General features: G+C 41.2%; 1 protein-coding gene across 1 annotated transcript in view; it reads right to left on the minus strand.

Moving 5' to 3' along the window:
• Nucleotides 1-423: 423 nt before the first annotated feature.
• Nucleotides 424-21,536, minus strand: part of LOC102160378 (uncharacterized) — a 418,107-nt gene continuing 396,994 nt past the window's right edge. Inside the window, exons 6-7 of the transcript XR_014805428.1 lie at nucleotides 4,701-4,855; nucleotides 424-4,023 (exon numbers count right to left, since the gene is read on the minus strand). The gene's annotated coding sequence lies outside the window, so the exon portion shown is untranslated. The remainder of the gene's footprint in view (nucleotides 4,024-4,700; nucleotides 4,856-21,536) is intronic.

A 21,536-nucleotide genomic window follows, 5' to 3' on the forward strand; every position in this document is an offset into this window, starting at 1 on the left:
ATTATCTGCTTGAGTGTATTTTTTTTTTTCATTTTTTGCAAATGCAATATTTGGTTTTGGCTTGTGGTTGCCCTGTTTTTTAAGTATGCTAACCCCTTCCCATAATTGTGTGTTTTAGCCTGATGGTCCTGTAAGTTCAAACACTTCATTATTATATTAAAATTAAGAAGAGAGACATACATACAAACAAAAAGGATTATTTACCTCCTAACATCCCTTGCCCACATTTTATGGTTTTGATGACTCTTTTATTTTTTTCTTTTTAATTTTATTTTGTTTGAAGCATGTTCATGATTAAATCTGTATGCTGGCTTATTTGGGTGACTGCTCTCTGATTGTATCTTCCTCAGTCCTAGTTCTTCCTCTTCTTCTTCTTCTTCTTCTTTTTTTTTTTTTCTTTTCTTTTTTCTTCCCTTTCCTTCCTTTCTTTTTGGTTTAGAGAAGCCCTTTCAATATTTCCTTTAACCTGGGTTTTGTGTTGCTGTATTCTTTAAGTTTTTGTTTGTTGGGAAAAATTTTTATTTCCCCTTCTATTTTAAATGATATTCTTGCTGGATAAAGTATTCTAGGTTGCATATTTTTTCCTTTGAGCACTTTAAATATCTCTTGCCATTCCCTCCTGGCCTGTATGGTTTCTGTAGAGAAATCAGCTGATATTCTTATGGGGGTTCCCTTGTAGGTAACATTCTGTTTTTCTCTTGCTGCCTTTAGGATCCTCTCTTTATCACTAACTTTTGCCATTTTTATTATGATGTGTCTTGGTGTGGGTCTGTTTGGGTTCAGTTTGTTTGGGGCCCTCTGTGCTTCTTGTATCTTGAATCCAGTATCCTTTAGATTTGGGAAGTTTCCATTGATAATTTCTTCAAATATATTTTCCATTCCTTTATCTTTTTCTACTCCTTCTGGAATTCCTATTATGCGTAGATTGGCCCGTTTTATTTTATCCCATAGGTCTCTTATATTGCTTTCCAGTTTTTTGATTCGGTTTTCTGTCTGTTGACCAGATTGAGTGATTTCCATTATTCTATCTTCCATATCACTGATTCGTTCTTCTGCATTATTCATTCTGGTTTTTACTGCCCCTAGTTCAGTTTGCATCTCTGCAAATGAATGTTCTAGTTTTTCTTGGCTCCTCCTTATATTTTCTAGCTCCTTTCTGAGGGTATCTGCATTGCTGTTCATATCTTCTCTTAATTCCTTCAGTATTTTCACTATTTCTCTTTTGAACTCCAGGTCTGTCAGACTGCAGAGATCAGTTTCATTGTTGACTGTTTTAGGTGAGTTCTCCTGTTGGTTTGACTGGGAGTGGTTTCTCAGCTTCTTCATCTTGCTTGTTGTCTTCTTTCTCCTGAGGGAGTTGTACTCTCCGTTATCGGGTAGTGTTTGCCTTGTCACTGCCCTGGAATATTTCCTGAGGGCTGTCGTTGTTGGTCAATCTTTTTTTGAGGCAGTGTGGCTTTTCTGGAGTGTTGATGGGGCTAACAGTGTTTCTTTGAAGCAAAGGAGGACTTCCTGAGGGCAGACAGGACTGGGAGGTCCACCCCAAGATGGTAGCAGATTTCACTTGGTTCTCAGCACCCCCTGGGGTCTTGGGCGGGTAGCAGGGCCCTTGGAGACTCAAGAGGTTCCTCCCCAGGGCAGCCCGACTCAGAAAGACCGTCTGAGATCTTTTCCCGATTCCGCCAGGCTTGTTGCAGCTTTTCTGGGCTGCAGGGGGTCCTGCCTGGAGCTGGCAGTCCTATGCAGCTGGTCCACTAGGTCTCAGCACCCCTTGGGGTCTTGGGCGGGTAGCAGGGCCTTTGGAGACTCAAGAGGCTCCTCCCCAGAACAGCCCGACTCAGAAAGACCGTCTGAGATCTTTTCCCAAGTCGGCCAGGCTTGTTGCAGCTTTTCTGGGCTGCAGGGGGTCCTGCCTGGAGCTGGCAGTCCTATGCAGCTGGTCCACTAGGTCTCAGCACCCCCTGGGGTCTTGGGCGGGTAGCAGGGCCCTTGGAGGCTCAAGAGGCTCCTCCCCAGGGCAGCCCGACTCAGAAAGACCGTCTGAGATCTTTTCCCAATTCGGCCAGGCTTGTTGCAGCTTTTCTGGGCTGCAGGGGGTCCTGCCTGGAGCTGGCAGTCCTATGCAGCTGGTCCACTAGGTCTCAGCACCCCTTGGGTCTTGGGCGGGTAGCAGGGCCCTTGGAGGCTCAAGAGGCTCCTCCCCAGGGCAGCCCGACTCAGAAAGACCGTCTGAGATCTTTTCCCAATTCGGCCAGGCTTGTTGCAGCTTTTCTGGGCTGCAGGGGGTCCTGCCTGGAGCTGGCAGTCCTATGCAGCTGGTCCACTAGGTCTCAGCACCCCTTGGGTCTTGGGCGGGTAGCAGGGCCCTTGGAGGCTCAAGAGGCTCCTCCCCAGGGCAGCCCGACTCAGAAAGACCGTCTGAGATCTTTTCCCGATTCGGCCAGGCTTGTTGCAGCTTTTCTGGGCTGCAGGGGGTCCTGCCTGGAGCTGGCAGTCCTATGCAGCTGGTCCACTAGGTCTCAGCACCCCCTGGGGTCTTGGGCGGGTAGCAAGGCCCTTGGAGGCTCAAGAGGCTCCTCCCCAGGGCAGCCCGACTCAGAAAGACCGTCTGAGATCTTTTCCCGATTCGGCCAGGCTTGTTGCAGCTTTTCTGGGCTGCAGGGGGTCCTGCCTGGAGCTGGCAGTCCTATGCAGCTGGTCCACTAGGTCTTAGCACCCCCTGGGGTCTTGGGCGTGTAGCAAGGCCCTTGGAGACTCAAGAGGCTCCTCCCCGAGGGAGCCCGTCTCAGAAAAACCGTCGGAGAATTAGGTCGATCTATTCACGGCCTGGCTAGGCTTGTTCTAGCTTTTCTGGGCTGCAGGCCTTTTCTAGGGGGCTGGTGCTGTTTGGTGCTGCTCTGCGGAAGTGTAGCCCCTCCAAAGGGCAAGCAGGCCTGTGCAGGGAGAGCCCCTGCGGTGGTAGGCTTCAGGCAATTGTTGAGGCCAGCCCTCCTGGATGGCAGGCAGCCCCAGGTTCGGCGAGAGCGTAGGGGGTGGTGGGGGTGGGGGGAGGGAATGCACTGGGAAGCACAGCTTTCTGCTAGCTAGCGGGCCTGTAAGCTTGCTGTGGCGTGGGGGGTATTCTATGGGGACCCACCCCTTCTTCTCTCCCCTCCCCAGCACGGGCGCAGACCAGGCTCTTCTCCCAGGTTCCCTCTGAGGCGGCTTTCCACTTCCCCGCCCCTAGAGTATTGCTCCCTTCCTCTGCGACAGCTTTGTTTTCTAGTCTCCCAGGCAGTCTCTGCCCCGTCAACTGGTTTCTAGACCTCCCAAGCAGTTTCCGCTCTTCCCCGCCCCCCTAGCCCGGGGACTAATCTCTGGAGCCGAGGTCTCGGTGCCCAGCCCCCCCCACCAGGCGTCCCCCGGCCCTTTCTTGGGGACTAACCTTCGGAGGCGAGGTCTCGGTGCCCAGCCCCAACCCAGGCGTCCCCCGGCCCCCTCTCGGGGACCAACCTTCAGAGCTGAGGTCTCGGTGCCCAGCCCCCACCCAGGCGTCCCCCGGCCCTTTCCCGGGGACTAACCTCTGGAGCCGAGGATTCGGTGCCCAGCCCCCACCCAGGCGTCTCAATTTTTGGTGACTGTGCCCGTAGTTCAGATGGTCCGTTGGGTTCTTGATCTTTTTTCCGTACTCCGACTTACTGCTACACTCTTCTCTGCATCTGGAGATTCCTCCGGTTCGTTTGATCTTTCCCCCGGTAGGAGACTTTCCAGGGTGCGGGATCCCTTTCTCCTCCGCAGTTCCCTTTCGGGAGCGCCCGTCCCGCTCGGATTCACCTTCTCTCACTCTCCTCTTTTCTCCCGTTCTGCCCAATAATGTCACGAACTTCTTGCCGTTATTGGAGTTTAGGTTCCTCTGCCAGCGATTGGTTGTTGTTCTGTGCGAGTCATTTCTTCTGTAGATGTGCTTTTTTTGTTGTGTTTGTGGGAGAGGGCGAGCGTGTCCCCCTACTCCTCCGCCATCTTGTCCTCTTCAGCAATGAATTTCTTAAATGTGAAACACACAAAGACTTTCTCATTATGTCCTTTTTATTGCTCCCTAGCTAAATTATACTTTGATCAGAGAATATTCTCTAGATGATTTTAATAATTTTAGCTTTATGGCACAGAACATGGTCAACTTTGGTACATATTACACTTTTCTTTCTCTCTGAAGGTAACTAATATGTATCACAAGTGACCAGATGCCCTGGTTCAGTCACCCTGGAGTCTTGTGCTCTGACCACTGTCCTCTGCTCCCTCTCCCCTGCAGCACCAACAGAAGCTTCTCTAGGAACATCTAGGACTTTGCAGTTATCAAAACTCATTTTAAAAATTAAACAACTGAGATTTAAAATTACCCCAAAATTCTTATCTTCTGCTCCTTATCAATTGTTTTAAATCATTCTGAGTAACCTATGAATAAATTTTGGGGGAATTAAGGAAAAATGTATAAAGTATATGTATATACTCTGTAAAAAGATTATGTTAAATAGAAATGTTACTGTATTTGGCTTTTCTCTTATTCATTTGAGACTTATATACAAAAGAAGATGTTCCAAGAATTAACTTATGAATTATTTATTTAATAAGGAAATTAGAATTAAAGATTTTTATTTACATTCCATTAATATTAACATTTCCAGAATAAAATACAACTAAATAAGCAGCATTAGCGACCTGACCTAGGAGTTCCTGCTGTGGTGCAATGGGATCAGCAGTTTCTCTGGAGCTCTGGGACACAGGTTTGATCCCTGGTCTGGTACTGTGGGCTAAGGATCTTATAGCTGTGACATAGGTCACAACTGTGGCTTGGATCTGATCCTGGGAACTCCATATGCTGTGGGTAGACAGAAAAGAAAAAGAAAGAATGAAAGAACGAATGAATGAACAAACGAATGAAAGAAAAGGAATTTGATCTAAATATGAGTTAGAGGTTGAGCAGCTCCTTAAGATGCCTTTGGTTAAATATAGTTTCATAAACATGCACATAACTTCAACCCTCCATTCACTTTCTTTTCTAAGGGTACAGTTCAAAGAATTATGTCCAAATAGACTGACATACATCTATTTTGCTTGTTCTCTTTGGTTTATATCTCAATTGTTAACCCAGTTATCTTTCTGAATCTTCTTGGAATCACTCTTTCAGAAAACAATGCCAATGCATAGACTTGAAAAGACACCAAACAGTGTAGATCCACAAACATTAAGATATTTGCTCAGACCATTGCCACAATAATTGGGAAATAAATAGAAGATACTTGATATGTGGGCCTAGTTTAACGCTTTTACAAATATAATCCAAATTATTTAGCTCATTACTTCATTTATTGACCATTCAAAATCTTCCCTGTATGCCCCCAAAACTTCCTCCTAATAAAGAATTCTTCTTATTCCATGTGCTACTTTACCTATTTCTGAGATAACCTAGAGTGTAAATGCTCATTTTAGTCTCAGTTGTATCTTGAGCATTATTTAGTCAAATTCTAAATATTTTATTTTTATTTCACACCATTCTTAGGGTCACTGATGAGGTACATCATATGTATTTGATGAACTGTATGCTTTTCCCAAAAAAGTATCATAAACTAATTTTTATTAACTAACTTGGTATCTTTTCTCATACAATGAATACAATGTGATACAATATCATATGCATACAGTACAATACCATACCATGCAATACAAATGTCCTTTGATCAATACTGCCCACTTAACAAATTGGCAAAAGTAAAATTCTGGAAGAAGGTTAAAGAAGAGTAGTAACAAGAATACAGGTATAAGGGCTGATCTTAAAAAGAAAGATGCTTATCTTTCTCTAAGAACAGAGGAAATCTTCATTTGTCATTTTTTTTTTTTACTGGCCCAAATATGTGAAATTTAATCTTCCAAAATCTGAAAATATGTTAGAATCACAGATAATTTCATCAGCTTTATCCTGGGAAATGAAGCTGGCAGCACAGAGCTTCCTAACTCCCTCTACAGATATTTTCTGGAATTTCTTGATTCCTTGGTGAATAAGGAGACAAAAGAAGAAAGAGAGGTCCAAAATATTGGTATTTCAGGAGTTTCCCACTGTGGTGCAATGGGATCGTGGTGTCGCTGCTGTGCCAGGACGTAGGTTCCATCCCCAACTTGCAGAGTGGGTTAGTAGTTATGTTGTGAGCCTGATGGCAAGTCCCATTTGTCATTTTTGATGCTCTTGTTTGAGATAATTTGTTTAGAGTGGAACTAAATTGTCACCACAGCCTCCATTTATTTTGGGTGCTATCCATCACAGAATGGAATCTGGCCTTATTAATTTTAGTGAAACACACTTTTTTCTACATTGTCTTTCATCAAAATGGCTTCATAGAAGGCCCTTTAGGATATATTGTAACTGTTGTCATACTTTGAATATAGACTTACTGTGTGATTAATTTAGCACCAACCCCTGCCATGTTTGAAGATATCTAAACCTGTAAATATCTAACCTGTTAGATAATATCTATCTAAGTCTGTTAATAGAAAAGGATCTGTATTTCAGGGCTTTTATGGAGACTACACCCTAAAACAAAGCACTTCACATGAATGTTCAGTGACAAATGGTAGGATAAAGATATGAAAAATAATGTTTAATCAAGGAAGTAATAAAGTTATGAAGCAAGGGAGAAAAATATTCTTTTCAACTGGAACATGATTACCTAATCATTTTTTAAAGCTTGTTGGAAACATCTTTATTACAGGTCGTCTTAAACACCTCACTACATGCATAGAGAATGGGTATCACCTCCACTCCTGAAAGAAATATGTGGAAAACATAGCTTGCAAGTGGCTAGTTAGAAACTAGTTTATTACAAGTCTTGTGAAACACTTCAGTACATGCATTACAGAGTGAGTATCACTTCCACCCACTGAAAGAACACCGTGCTAAATGCAGCTTGCAAATAGCTTTTCAGAAACGCCTTTACAACAAGTCTCATTAAAGCCTTATCATTTTTTAAATAGTAAAGAAGTTTTGAGCTACCCCAGGAAAAAAAAATCCCTGATTTCTTTCCTTATGGAATTACTGTGAAGATTCTCTCCCTCTTTCCAATCAGGGTAATAACTACCATTCTTTTACACTCTCTGTTCTTTCTTGAAATCTGATGCAATCACTTTCTCTGAACTCTCTATTGAAAGAGATTCCTTTTATTCAATTTGTCCAACATGAAATTTGGGTTGAGAGCTTTCTAAGAAATTACAAAGATGTGATTCGCGTTTCAAAGGTTTTTCTTTTCCCCCATGTGGAGACCTTAAAATGGAAAAAGGGGATAAAACCTTTGTTGATTGGATTGAAGTGCACTGAATTCTTTAGGCATTTGGCTGGAATCCTCAAGGGAGACACTAAAAAGTCTTAGAGTTGTAAAACCAGAAGGGTTCTAGTGGTGCATGAAGAGAGCAGAAAAGGCTATAACATCACTGACATTCTTGAAATGTTCAGCAATTATCTCTTGTCCAAGACAGTCTTCTTCCTCTCAAAATCTCCTTATGTTTCCATGACTCCATCTCCCCAAATGACATCATTTTCCTCCCTATCACTCAGGAACAAAGCTTCTAGTGTTTACCAAGAGCTGTAGATTCCACCTCTGAAATGTCTCTGACTTCCATCACTTCCTCTTTATTTCCATCACGACTGCTCTAGTGTGTCAAGGTCCAATAACGTCATCCCTGAACTAATGCTTCTAATTCTGTCTATATTAATCATGCCCAACTGGTGTGTCTTTGACCTCTCCTCACTCCAATACATCTTCCATACTGCCTTGCATTGGTTACAATATTTCTTACTGCTATTGTACTCTGCTCACAAACTCCTGGTATCTCTCTGTTTCCAAGAGAATAAAGTAAAAACCCTTAGCAAGTAGTCAAAGCCCTTCATAATCTGCCTTCAGTTTAAGTGTGTTTATTTTTAATCCAGCCATCTACTTCCCTGCACTAGACTATTGTCAGCACTTTAACTTCTCTCCACAAAGGAAGTCATTTATTTCTGTTGGCATCACACACATTTCATGTTTCAGTTCAAATGCAGCTTCTCTATGAATCATTCTTTAACTTCTCTAGATGAACTTCCTCTCCATGGTGTTCTCAAAATTCTTTCAAGTTTTATTAGCAGTGCTTCTCAGACTTTATTGTATGTCAAGTCTCCTGGGGGTCTTTTTACACAGATTCTGATTCAGTAGCTCTGGAATAGAGCTGAGATTCTTTATTTCTGATAATCTACCAGTGGATACCTGTACTGCTGGACTTTGGACCTACTTTGAAGAACAGGGTCCCAGCATTTATCAAAGTGTAGCATCTGTTACCATTCTGCCTTGTATTAGAGTCTGCTGGGAACACAGCTTCTTTTTTATAAAGAATGTGCTCTTTTAGCACAGATGCTTGGTTATACCTGTATCCCACACACTTCCTAGTCTGATTTCTTATTGGCAATTTTGGTGAAAGATTGAGCCAATGAAACAAAACTCCAAATTAAAATAGAAATTATGGCTTATCTCAGAAATTGTTGCCTATCATCCTTGATGGCAGAGAACTCTCCAGTAGTGCAGAGAGCCTATGCCTTGCTAGATAGGCACTCTTATTCAGCATCTGATTTATTGCTCTGTCATTCAAGAGAACAGATGAAGGAGCTCCTTTGTTTTACTGTACCATGGTTTGATCCCTTGAGGGATATTGTGTGCTGATCTGAAGCATTCTGATAATGTTTCCATTTGTCTCTACATTAAATGCCCCAGGTAGCAATATCATTGGTAATTGAAGCAATCTCTGCTATTTCAGTTGTCACCACTGAACTGTCACACTGTTCAGTATATCAACTTTTGGCATCCCTTTTCTCCCTATCATCTTTAATCTGGCACCTCTTATAACTAGAACTGAACTTTTCTTGGGAAAACCACCTAAGCCTATAAATTCAGTAAGCTTAATCGTAACCATTTTTCAAGTTAATTTGGCTTTTTTTTTTTTTTTTTTCTATTTGAGGTTTGAGGATAACTTCATCTGTTTGTCAGAAAGGGAAAATGCTTTGGAAAGATCTATTTCCTTTGCTGCTCCTTTTGTAGGCTGGCTTGTATGACACTATCCCAGCTGGCTGAGTCTATTGGCAGGAATTCCACTGGCTAGATCTTTGGGTGTGGTAGGCAGCCTCTACAATGGCTCTGCTGAACCCCACCCCCTCTTTATTCATACCCTTGTGCAATTCTCTCCCTCCTTCCCCCCTGAGTATGGCTAGACCTACCAACTTGCTTTTAATGAAAGGAATATGACAAAAGTGATGAGATATGTCTTCTGAGTACATTAAAAAGGACTGTTGCTTCCATCTTGCTTGCATTCTCTCCCTTGCTTTGACTCTTCTTATTGGCACACCTCAGTGAATACATTGCTGTGTTGGAGAGGGCTCATTGCACCTGAGGTTTGTCTCTTCCCAAAAGCCAGTGAAGAGCTGAATCCTTCAGTCCAACCCATGAGGAACTGAATCATGGCTACAACCACACAAGTAAGCTGGAAGTGCATCTCTACCTGCTTGAGTTGTGAGGTGAAAGAAGCCCTGTTTCTCAACTTGACCAGAGTCTTGTCAGACCCCCTGAGCCAGAGGACTCAGCTAACATGTATCCAGATTTCTGTCCCTCAGAAACTGTGACAATAGATGTTTGTTGTTTTCAACCACTAAGTTTTGAGGTGATTTGTAATGCAGCAACGATTAGCTAATACAGTGGGTCTCGTTCTTTATGCATTTATAATAGACCTCTTTATCAAGATAATTTTCACTCTGCATTTTTTCATTGAGTCATATTTTTACATAGGAACCCCTTAATGATAATAAAAATATTTTTGAAAAAGCTATTGTGCTAAACATGACTGGTTAGAAAGTAAAAGGGACATATATAAATGACAAGTCTAGAATAATTCTGTTTTCTAGTCTCCATTAAGTATAAAGATGCAGAAAAGAAAAAAAAATAGGTTGGGTCTCTGGTGTTTCTGAATGGATATGTGTTATGTACAAATAGAATTAAAAAAGACTGAAGCCTGAGGTGAATGACACTTTTCATAAGACAGATTCATGGCAAGGCTGGTGTTTAAAATTGATATATGAACCACTGAGTCTTACCTCCACACCTAGGATTTTTGTTAAATATTGCTTTTTGGAACATAATATTGCCTCTTTATTATAAGCCAAGACCAGATTTCCTTGAAATTTCTATAAAAATGCAAACTACTGCTAATACAGCCAAGACTTCTGAACAAAATTATTCAATAGAAGTCTTTTTTATATCAGATTCAAATCCAGTCAGAATATATTTGACAGCTGGCTATGTCCCAAGTAAATCTTATTCAAGTAAATATTAAATAAGAATGGAAGTCACTTCCAAGTCTAAACTGAATATACAGTGTGTATCAGGAGTGCCAATATAATACCATTTTGGTATTCTAGGACAATTTAAGAAGTTGACATAGTAGCATTTAAACAAATAATCATTTTTATGCCTTGGCCCACGAGACTGAAAATATTTAAATGGTATTAATTTTGTCTTAGATAGGAAGAAAAAGGCAATAGAGGTATCCTTAGGGTCGTTTAGGTCTACAAATTACAAACTACAAAGTGATCCAGTTGTTGATATAAACTGAAAATACGTGTTTGTAGAACTAGTGTCTCAGGCTCTCAGGGATATCTTCTCAAATTGCTATAATAGGCCACATATAAGGCCTCAATGTCTCCTTTATTACTAATTTGTTGACCATTCATGAAATTTATTGCTTAATTTGGACTAGCTTAGAAAAGTTTTGTAAGCCTTATTTAAGTGTCAAGTGGGAATTATCACATCTTACTGAAATACTACATTTTCTTTCTCCGTTTTTGTTTGGAAGAAACCACTGTCAGATTCTAACAAATGTGGGCCACACCCAGCATTGATGTGTGCTTCCAATCATGGATTTTTTTCCCATCTTTGGCAATGGGGATCAAGCTTTGGAATGAAAACCAAATAAGAAGTGTGTTGGGGGTGGCCTGCGGGCATCCTCAGCTCCTGGAGATGCAGTCTGGGCCGCTCCAGTGCTTTGGTGCTGCAATTAATGTTGATGCCAAAACAAGAGTCTTAATGCTACATCCTGAGATACCCCTAAGAAAGAGAAGATGGAATCAAGTGAAGAGTGATACAGCTCCCAGAAGGAAGAAAGTCTAAAAGCCAAGGACAAGTTTCTGAGGGCGATTATGGAGCCGGCTGAAGCGGTGCTGCAGGAAAAAGCACTCAAGTTTCTGAGCCTGGCAGTGGTTGTTGCCGCCGCTGCCAGGCCTGTGCTGCCGGCGGAGAAGCTGCCGCCGCTGCCGGGACCAGAGCCCAGATCTTGAATTGAGCGCAGCAACATGCAGCGCCTTTGCACAGGGCCACCCAGCAAGCTGAGGTGTCCACACAGCTGCTTCCCATGAGGAACGTAGGCCTCAAATGTGGGGAGTGAGGCCTCTGCATGCGGCCCCCCATAAGTCCAGGAAACCAGACTAAACACCAAGGAAAAAAAAGCTTGTGATACTGTCATATTGGGATTGAAAAAAATCGTATTCAACTATCAGGATTTTAAAACTTTCTTTGAGATGGGATTAAGATGGCAGAATAGAAGGACTGGAGATCAACTTCTCTCTTTAAAACAACAAAATTCACAACTGAAGGCTGAGCAATCTTCACTCGAATGGACCTGAAACCTTAAAAAAGATATCCTACTCCAGAAGACAAAGAGGAGGCCACATCAAGAGGTAGAAGGAGTGATTATATAATATAAGCAACCCCATACCTCCTGGGTGGGAAGCCCCACAGACTGGAAACTAGCTGGTTCAGAGATTCACCTACAGGAGTGAGAGTTCTGAGCTCCACATCAAACTCTCACGTGTGGGGATCTGGCACTGGGAGAAAGAGCCCCTGTAGCATCTGGCATTGAAGGCCAGTGGGGCTTGTGCGTAAGAGCTCCACGGGACTGGGGGAAATGGAGACCCCATTCTTAAAAGGCACAAATGGACTTTCATGCGGACTGGGTCCCAGGGCAAAGCAAAGTCTCCATAGGAATCTGGGTCGGACCTGACTGCAGTTCTTGGAGGACATCCTGAGAAAACAGGGGTGAGTGTGGCTTGTTGTGAGGGAAGGACATTGAAAGCAAAGCTCTTGGGAATATTCAGCAGCCATGCCTTTCTCTGGAGGTGGCCATTTTGGGAAAATCTGGCCCCACCCATCAGTCAGTCAGCACTGAGAAGCCCCAGGGCAAACAACAATCCAGGTGGGAATCACAGCCCCACCCCTCAGTAAACAGGATACCTAAAGACCCCTCAGGCACACAGCTGCCTCTAATCCCATCCAGAGACTAAGCCCCACCCACCAGAGGGAATAGAATCAGCACCACCTACCAGTGGGCAGGCACCAGCCCCTCCCATCAGGAAGCATACAGCAAGCCCCTATACGGACCTCAGCCACAAGGGAGGCAGACACCAGAAGTAAGAGAGGCTACAATTCTATTATCTATAAAAAGGTCACCACGCCAAAAATGTATAAAAATGAAAAGACAGTGAACTATAACTCAGATGAGGGAGAAAGAAAAAACCCCAGATCATCAGCTAAGCAATGAAGAGATTCTCAGCCTCCAGGAAAAAGACTTTAGACTGTTGATGCCAAAGATGATGCAAGATGTTGGAAATAAACTGGAGGCAAAGATGGATAACTTACAGGAAACACTGAGCAAAGAGATACAAGATATCAAACTTAAACAAGAAGAGATGCAAAATACAATAACTGAAATAAAAAATTCACTAGAAGCAGCTAACAGCAGAATACAGGAGGCAGAAGAATGAATAAGTGAGGTGGAGGACAGGTTAGAAGAAATTACGAATGCAGAATAGAAAAGAGAAAAAAGATTGAAGACAAATACCCGAGTTCCCGTTGTGGCTCAGTGGTTAACGAAGCCAACTAGTATCCATGAGGACATGGGTTCGATCCCTGGCCTTGCTCAGTGGGCTAAGGATCCAGCATTGCTGTGAACTGTGGTATAGGTTGCAGATGAGGCTTGGGTCCCACATTGCTGTGGCTGTGGTTTAGGCTAGCAGCTGTAGCTCTGATCCAACCCCTAGCCTGGGAACCTCCATTTGCCATGGGTGTGGCCCTAAAAAAAAAAAAAAAAGAAAAAAAAAGAAAAAATGAAGAGGGTCTCAGAGAACTCTGGGACAATGTTAAACGCACCAATATCCATATTATAGCAGTGCCAGAAGGAGAAGAGAGAGAGAAGGGGACAGAAAAAATATTCCAAGAGATAATAGCTGAAAACATTCCTAACATGGGAAAGGAAACACCCACTCAAATCCACGAAGCACAACGAGTACCATATAAAATAAATCCAAGGAGGAATACACCCAGAGACACATATTAATCAAGCTAACCCAAATTAAAGGCAAAGAAAAAAATCTTGAAAGAAGTTAGGGAAAAACAAGTAACATACAGGGGAACCCCAATAGGTTATCAGCAGATTTTTCAGCAGAAACTCTGCAGGCCAGAAGGAAGAGGCATGATATACTTAACGTGATGAAAGGTGAAAACCTCCAACCAAGATACTCTACCCAGAAAGGATCTCATTCACATTTGAAGGAGAAATCAATAGCTTCACAGAAGCAAAAGCTGAGAGAATTCAGCAACACTAAATCAGCCTTACAACAAATACTAAAGGATCTTCTCTAGGCAGAAAAGACAAGACAGCAACAGGAAACAAAAATTCCACAAATGACAAGGCTCACCAGTAAAGGTATATATACAGTAAAGATAGAAAATCATCCATGCACAATTATTTCACCAAAATCAGAAAACATGAGAGGAGGTGGTTACCAATGCAGGACACTGGAGATGAACTTGCAATTAAGAGAACAACAACTTAAAACAATCTCATATACATATAGACTCTTATATCAAAACTTCAGAATAACTGCAAACCAAAAATCTAAAATTGATACACAAACAAATAAGAAAAATCAACTCAAATACAACACTAAAGATAGTCATCAAACCAGAAGAGGAGAGAAGAGGAGAAGAAGGGAAGAAAAAAGAGCAACAAAAACAAATCCCAAGCAATTAATAAAATGGCAATAAGAACATACATATCAATAAGTACCTTAAATGGACTGAATGCCCCAACCAAAAGACACAGACAGATACAAAAACAAGATCCATATATATGTTGTCTTCAAGAGACCCACTTCACTTCTAGGGACACATACAAATTGAAAGTGAGAGGATGGAAGAAAATATTCCATGCAAACGGGAATCAAAAGAAAGCTGGAGTAGCAATACTCATATCAGATAAAATAGACTTTAAAATGAAGAATATTTTAAGGGAAAAAGAAGGTCATTACATAATGATCAAAGGATCAATCCAAGAAGATGATATAACAATTTTAAATATCTATGCACCCAACCTAGCTTCAACACAATATATAAGGCAACTGCTAACAACCTTAAAAGGGGAAATCGACAATCACACAATCGTAGTGGGGGACTTTAACACCCCATTTACAGCAATGGACAGATGAACAAGACAGAAAATCAATAAGGAACACAGGCCCTGAATGATGCATTAAACCAGATGGACTTAATAGATATTTATAGGACATTTCATCCAAAAGCAACAGAATACACATTCTTCTCAAGTGCACATGGAACATTCTCTAAGATTGATCACATCCTGGGCTACAAATCCAACCTTAAGAAAATTGAAATCATATCAAGCATCTTCCCCGACCACAATGCTATACAACTGGAAATCAACAATAAGAAAAAAACTGCAAAAAACACAAACACATGGAGACTCAACAACATGCTACTCAACAGCCAATGGATCACTGAAGAAATCAAATAGGAAATTAAAAAATACCTAGAAGCAAATGAAAACAAAGATACGACACTCCAAAACCTATGGGATGCAGCAAAAGCCGTTCTAAGAGGAAAGCTTATACCAATACAAGCCCACCTCAGGAAACAAGAAAAAGCTCAAAGAAACAAGCTAACTTCACATCTATAGCAGCTCAAAAGAGAAGAATAAACAAGACCTATTGTTAGTAGAAGGAAGGAAATCATAAAGATCAGAGCAAAAATCAATGAAATAGAAACAAAGAAAACCATAGAAAAGATCAATGAAATGAAAAGCTGGTTCTTTGAAAGGATCAACAAAATTGATAAACCCTTAGCCAGACTTATCAAGAAAAAAAGAGAGAGGACTCAAATCAATAAAATTAGAAATGAAAAAGGAGAAGTAACAACGGACATCACAGAAATACAAAGGATCATAAGAGACTACTATATGCAACTATACACCAATAAAACGGAAAACCTAGAAGAAGTGGAGAAATTCTTAGAAAGGTACAATCTTCCAAGGCTCAACCAAGATGAAATAGAAAAGATGAATGGACCAATCACAAGAACTGAAATTGAAACTGTGATTAAAAAACTTCCAACAAACAAAAGTCCAGGACCAGATGGCTTCACAGGAGAATTCTATCAAACATTTAGAGAAGAGCTAACACCTCTCCTTCTGAAACTATTTGGAAAAACTTGCAGAGGAAGGGATACTCCCAAACTCATTCTATGAGGCCACCATCACCCTGATACCAAAACCAGACAAAGAGACCACAAAAAAAAAAGAAAACTACAGGCCAATTTCACTGATGAACATCGTTGCAAAAATCCTCAACAAAATACTAGCAAACCGCATCCAACAATACACTAAAAGGATTGTACGTCATGATCAAGTGGGATTTATCCCAGGGATGCAAATGTTCTTCAATATCTGCAAATCCATCAGTGTGATACACCACGTTAACAAACTGAAGAATAAAAACTATATGATCCTCTCAATAGATGCAGAAAAAGCCTTTGACAAAATCCAACACCCATTTCTGATAAAAACCCTTCAGAAAGTGGGCATAGTGGGAACCCACCTCAACATAATAAAGGCCATATATGACAAACCCACAGCTAACATCATTCTCAATGGAGAAAAGCTGAAAGAAGTCCCACTGAGATCAGGAACAAGACAAGGATGTCCACTCTCACCACTACTCTTCAACATGGTTTTGGAAGTCCTAGCCACAGCAATCAGAGAAGTAAAAGAAATAAAAGGAATCCAAATTGAAAAGGAAGGAGTAAAATTATCACTATTTGCTGATGACATGATACTATACCTAGAGAATCCTAAAGACTCTACCAGAAAACTGTTAAGAGCTCATCCATGAATTTGGCAAAGTCACAGGATACAAAATGAATACACCGAAATCAACAGCATTTCTATACACTAACAATGAAAGAGCAGAAAGAGAAATTAGGGAAGCAATCCCATTTATCATAGTATCCAAAAGAATAAAATACCTAGGAGTAAACCTACCTAAAGAGACAAAAGACCTGTACTCTGAAAACTATAAGACACTGATGAAAGAAATCAAAGATGACACAAATAGATGGAAAGATATACCATGCTCGTGGACTGGAAGAGTCAATATGATCAAAATGGCTATACTACCCAAGGCAATCTGCAAATTCAATGCAATCTCTATCAAATTACCAAGGACATTTTTCACAGAACTTTAACAAAATATTTTAAAGTTTGTTTGGAAGCACAAAAGACCTAGAATAGCCAAAGGAAGACATCCTGAAAAAGAAAAATGGAGCTGGAGGAATCAGGCTCCCGGACTTCAGGCTATACTACAAAGCAACAATCATCAAAACTGTGTGGTACTGGAACAAAGACAGAAATATAGATCAGTGGAAAAAGACAGAAAGCCCAGAATTCAACCCATGCACCTACAGCCAACTCATCTATGACAAAGGAGGCAGGAATATACAATGGAGAAAGGACAGCTTGTTCAATAAGTGGTGCTGGGAAAACTGGACAGCCACATGGAAAAGAATGAAATTAGAACACTCCCTAACACCATACACAAAAATAAACTCAACATGGATTAAAGACCTAGACTAGATATAAGACCAGACACTATAAAACTCTTAGAGGAAAACACAGGCCAAACCCTCTCTGACATAAATGACAGCAACATCTTCTCAGATCCACCTCTTAGAGTGTTGACTGTAAAAACAAAAATAAATAAATGTGACCTAATTAAACTTAAAAGTTTCTGCACAGCAAAGGAAACCCTAAACAACATGAAAAGACAACCCACAGAATCAGAGAAAATATATGCAATTGAATCAACTGACAGGGGATTCATCTCCAAAATTTACAAACACCTTCTGCAGCTCCATACCAAAAAAACCAAACAACCCCATCAAAAAATGGGCAGAAGATATCAACAGACAGTTCTCCAAAGAAGACATACAGATGGCCAAGAAACACATGAAAAGATGTTCAACATCACTCATTATTAGAGAAATGCACATCAAAACCACGATGAGGCACCACCTTCCACCAGCCAGAATGGCCATCATCCAAATGTCTACAAACAAGTGCTGGAGAGGGTCTGGCGAAAAAGGAATCCTAGTACACTGTTGGTGGGATTGTAAATTGGTGCAACAACTGTGGAAAACCGTGTGGAGATGCCTCAGAAAACTAAACATAGAACTACCATTTGATCCAGCAATCCCACTCCTGGGCATCTATCCAAAGAAAACCATGACTCGCAAAGACACAAGTACACCAATGTTCATTGAAGCACTATTTTCAATAGCCATGGAAAAGACATGGAAACAACCTAAATGTCCATCGACAGAGGAGTGGATCCAGAAGACGTGGTACATATACTCAATGGAATATTATTCAGCCATTAAATGGAATGAAATACTGGCATTTTTAGCAACATGGATGGATCTACAAATTATCATGCTAAGTGAAGTCAGCCATACAATGAGATACCAACATCAAATGCTTTCACTGACATTTGGAATCTGAAAAAAGGACAGAATGAACTTCTTTGCAGAACAGATGCTGACTCACAGACTTTGAAAAACTTATGGTTTCCAGAGGAGACAGTTTGGGGGGTGGGGGGATGTGCTTGGGTTGTGGGATGGAAATCCTGTGAAACTGGATTGTTATGATCATTATACAAGTACAGATGTGAGAAATTCATTTGAGTAATAAAAAAAAGTGTGTCTGTAATATTTATAGCTAAACAGAAGAGGTCTTGAAAGGAATGCTTTCTCTCTTACCTTAAAAGCTTAGGGATTCCCTAGAACCCAATGCTTGTAAGTGATCTAAAAGCAGTGCTTTAGGTAGGTACTAAATAATTAAAATGGAAACAGATGGCCATTTCTATTAGACATAATACTAAAAACTTACAAGATGAATGTACTGAGATAATCCACTTTATGAAATTGTGATCTATTTTGTCATCTTTTAAAATATGGTTCTCTGGTGAGTTCCCGTCGTGGCTCAGTGGTTAACGAATCTGAATAGGATCCATGAGGTTGCAGGTTCGATCCCTGCCCTTGCTCAGTGGGTTAAAGATCTGGCATTGCCGTGAGCTGTGGTGTAGGTCGCAGACGTGGTTCAGATCCCACATTGCTGTGGCTCTGGAGTAGGCTGGCGGCTACAGCTCCAATTAGACCCCTATCCTGGGAACCTGCATATGCCGTGTGTATGGCCCTAGAAAAGACAAAAAGACAAACAAAACAAAACAAAACAAAAAGTGGTACTCTGGTATAGAATGTTGAAATAATGAGCTATGTGGCTTCAAGCAAATTTCCTTCATGGTTGCTGCATGACTTGTGTCCCAGGCTGGTAGATAAGAAATTGGCAGCCCCTGGAGTTCCCATTGTGGCTCAGCAGTAACGAACCTGACTAGTAATCATGAGGATGCGGGTTTTATCCCTGGCCTTGCTCAGTGTGTTAAGGATCTGGCATTGGTGTGAGCTGTGTGGTGCAGGTCACAGATGCAGCTCGGATCCCACACTTCTGTGGCTGTGGCACAGGCTGGCAGCTGCAGCTCTGATTGGACCCCTAGCTGGGAACTTCTATATGCCACAGGTGCAGCCACTAAAAATAAATAAATAAATAAATTTTAAAAATGACAATCCAGTCCCACCCCCTGCACTTCTCATCGCCCAAACTTAAAAAAAAAAAAAGGAAAAGAAAAGAAATTGACAGCCTCCCTTTGCTTTGGTGAGATTGGGCTAATACCTATGAACCAGATGAGGGCAGAGTTGTGTGAAGGGTGTCATTGTGACCTGTCTGCACAAGGATTGGTTCACGTGGGTCTTATATGCCCATGGCACCTGGGAACCTCCTATGAAGAATTCATACTAAAGGAATTTGGTTCAAGAAATGTAGACCAGGAGAGGGGAAGGTGATTGTATGGACTATGTGGAGCCACACTGTCAGCTATTCTAATTTGAGCCCCTGAAGAGGAGGTTTTACAAAAGTGACAGTAAAAACTATGCAGTAACAAAAAAGTGCACCTATTTTATTAATTCAATTCTCTGATATATATTTATTATTATTATTATTATTATTTGCAGCATATGAAATTTCCCAGGCTAGGGGTCGAATCAGAGCTACAACTGCTGGCCTATGCCACAGCCACAGCAATGCAGGATCCCAGCTGTGTCTGCAACCTACACCACAGCCACAGCAATGCAGGATCCCAGCTGTGTCTGCAACCTACACCACAGCTCACAGCAACACCGGATCCCTGACCCACGGAGCGAGGCCAGGGATCTAACCTGCATCCTAATGGATGCTAGTCAGATTCATTTCTGCTGAGCTACAACAGGAACTCCCTATATATATAACTAAGAATATATTTTTAGAGAAATTGAGGGTCACAGAAAACTTAGAGGAAGGTATAGAGATTTTCCCATATACCCTGTGTCCCCACACATACAGAGTCCATGCCATTATCACCATCCCCCCCAAGTGGTACATTTGTTACAAGTGATGAACTATACTGATACATCTTAATCATTCATAGTCCATAATTTAATTACATTTCAGTCGAGTTGTACATTCTATGAGTTTGGATAAAGTTTAATGACAGGTATCCACCTTTCTTTTCTTGACATTTTTAAGGTTCCAGGTTTTATTGCTTCAGAGCCTATGTCAAGTGGCATAAAGGTTAAAAGAATGTAATTGAACTATATTGACTGTACTGATACCCGGGTGGAATAACAAAGAAGTAGAGGAGCATGTGGGATTGGTGCCACTGTACAAGCCTCGTGGGCTGGTCTCACTGGCTTCGGCAAGAGGCCTTTGGGAATCCAGGCTGGGAAGGAGGAAAGTGGTGAAGAACTGCTTCATAAACCCAGGAAAGACATCCTCTAGGGACTCCTGGAGGAATGTGAAAGGGCTGGCATCATAGAAATTCTTTTTGGGTTACAGTAAACACTCAACCAGATTTTTACCCCAAACTGCTATGGTTCAACAAGCAGAGAGCTTTATACAAGTTGATGACCCATTTCCTCCCTGATACCATAATCCTGTTGCTTTTTTCAGCAAGGTAATAAAGTAGTTTTAATGAAACCAATAAAAATGATTCCCCCTGCAAAAGTCTGATAATATACAGTTTGTGACCCAAGGCCCTGCAGTTCTGGGTTACTGAGTGAGAGAATTAATTCATATTATGTTAGATGCAGAGAAGATTCCCCAGTGTTCTGTGATGGTGACAGAAGCATATTAAGAACCACAAATAAAAGTGGTAGCATAATTAAAATATAATGTAAAAGTTAAGAAGTTCAAACCTCAGCCTGTTCCATTGTTCATGCTGAGGCCTCTTGACAAGTGTCAAAAATTTTGCTTTTTGAAAAAAAAAAACTCATTTAAGTATTTTAAATTAAATGCAGACAATTTTTGTGGAATTAGCACAACTTTGAAGTAATGAAAACTATGCTACTTCGATTTGCTTCTTCCCTGAAGATTTAAAAATAGCTCTGGCAGATCTATAGGTACCAGGTCATTCACTCATTGCCAGAGGCTTGGGACATTCAAAAGGGACACAGAGACCCACGTGTGTATCATATTAGATGTTTTCATGACCTGCACAGTGTCTACCATTCTGTGGACTCTGGTCAGGATCCTGGTTCAAGCCTGACTCACAAATTTCACAGAATTTTATTAGCCCCAGTATTGGAACATCTTTCTTGCTTATTTGTTTCATCTACTTCTCTCATCATTGACACATAACAGGGCAAGAGGGCTTGAGATTCTGTTGTTTTCCTGGTTAAGGGTCTTTTTTTGTTTGGTATCATGATAAACCAGTAAGTTCAGCATTCTGCATTTCTCTCCTGTTTTTTTCGTAAAATGCATAAACTGAGGTATATACATTAAAATGTATATTTAATGGGTTTTTACATGTATATGTATACCCTTGTGTAATTATTGCAAGATTAAGATTTAGGACATTTTCAAAGAGTTTCCTGATGCCCTTTGCCGGTTCACATCACCATCCCAGAGCTAACCATTTTTCTGACTCCTCTACACACTGAATATATTCCTTTGTATCTTGCTTCTTTCCCTCAACTTCATGTTTGTGAGATTTATCCAAATTATTTCAT

This window comes from Sus scrofa, chromosome 1 (assembly GCF_054392235.1).
Source record: "Sus scrofa isolate SSC_HxYL_T2T_F1_AM1 chromosome 1, Sscrofa_HxYL_maternal_Yorkshire_Landrace_v2.0, whole genome shotgun sequence".
Taxonomy (NCBI): Eukaryota; Metazoa; Chordata; class Mammalia; order Artiodactyla; family Suidae; genus Sus; species Sus scrofa.